The sequence below is a fragment of the Lissotriton vulgaris genome, chromosome 7 (genome assembly GCF_964263255.1).
Source record: "Lissotriton vulgaris chromosome 7, aLisVul1.2, whole genome shotgun sequence".
Classification (NCBI taxonomy): Eukaryota; Metazoa; Chordata; class Amphibia; order Caudata; family Salamandridae; genus Lissotriton; species Lissotriton vulgaris.
The window spans coordinates 136,774,619-136,776,107 of record NC_141695.1 but is presented as its reverse complement, the minus strand read 5'-3'; the positions used below and the strand labels follow the sequence as shown (position 1 = coordinate 136,776,107).

General features: G+C 63.6%; 1 non-coding gene across 1 annotated transcript; it reads left to right on the top strand.

The window, feature by feature from the left end:
• The first annotated feature begins 1,017 nt into the window (after nucleotides 1-1,017).
• LOC147701010 (U6 spliceosomal RNA) lies at nucleotides 1,018-1,124 on the top strand. Its single transcript, XR_015298470.1, has one exon. It is a non-coding gene; the product is annotated as a U6 spliceosomal RNA (small nuclear RNA).
• Nucleotides 1,125-1,489: the final 365 nt, after the last annotated feature.

Genomic DNA, 1,489 nt, shown 5'->3' with positions numbered 1-1,489 from the left:
TTCGGGTGCTCGCTTCGGCAGCACATTTACTAAAATTGGCTTTTCCCGGTCTCGTGCTGGTGCGGCCGCTCCCTTTTTTTCGCCCCTTGATCCTGGCTTTCGGCCATCTCCCTCCCTGGGATTCCCTGGGGGGGGGCTGTCGCCTCCGTTGCGTCCCTTCTTGGGACGTTGCTGTCAGGGTTCTTGGGCTCTTTGGGCTTGCTGGCCGGTGTCCAGTCTTGCGGTTTTCCGCGGGATCCACCTTCTCGGAAGGGTACCTTCTCCTTCCCTTGTCTCGCCTGTGGATTTTTTCTGGGCCCGTGGGTGGGGACTGTGCTCCTGGCCCGCCTGGTGGAGCTTCTTCGCCGGGTGGGGGTCTGGGTGTTCCCTGTCTGGACGTGTGGTTCTTCTCGGCCTCGTTGTTTTCGTGGGTGAGGCGTCTCGTCAGGCGGTGTCTCTCCTCCGTCGGCTCCCTGCACTATGTGCGGTGGTCCCTTCGGGCCCCGTCTCGGGCTTGTCCTCCTTCGGGGGTCGTGTGCCTGGTCCCGGTTCTTCCCTCTGGTTCTTTCAGGGGGGGGGGGCGTCCTTTGGCCGGGGCGTTCGGGGGTCGTTGGGATCTCCTGCGGTCTCGCAGCTCCTCGTGCTTCGGGGGTTGCTGGCAGTCCTCCTGGCCTGCCGTCTTTTGTACCAGTGCATCGGGGGTCGGTCGACCTGGTGGTGTGGGTGTCGCCTGTCCTGTCCCTTTGGGCTGTCTTTCCCCCGGGGTCCGACTTGGTGGAGGCGGTTCGACTGTGTCGGATCTGGCCTTCGTTGCCTGGTCTCGCCCTGACCCCGGTGGTGTTTCGGCGCCTGGGGCATCGACTCGGTCTGCCGCCGGTGGCTCTGTTCACGGACGGGGTCTCGGCCCTCCTGCCCAGGTTCTGGTCTCTCCGCCCGGGTCCTTGTGGTTGCCCTGTCTTTCGCTTGACCTTTTCGGTCTACTGTACGCGTTTCCCCCGTGCCCTCTGTTATCGCGGGTCCTCTGCTGGATTCGCTTGGGTGCTCGCTTCGGCAGCACATATACTAAAATTGGAACGATACAGAGAAGATTAGCATGGCCCCTGCGCAAGGATGACGCGCACATTCGTACAGCGTTCCATAATAGCCGGGCCGGGGTGCTCCTGGGTGCTCGCTTCGGCTGCGCGTGGACTGCTGTTGGACCGTTACGGTGCAGTTTGGCATGGCCCCGGCGCATGGTTGACACGCACATTCGTGTAGCGTTCCTGTTTGGGTTCCCGGCGGGGTCCGCCGCCCCTGGTACCCTCTCCGTTTGCGAGCTGGCGGTTCGGGCCTACGGGCGGATCCCGGTTCTTCCCGTTCCGGGGTTGGTCCGGTGTCGGTGTTGGCCAGCTCTTTCGGCTGGCCTGACTCCGTCTGCAGGCCTGATTCTGGCGCGGATGTCGCTGCTTGCTCAGGGTGGTTCTTCTGGGGTTGTGGTTTTGTGATGCCCGCGCCTCCGTGGACCCCTTGC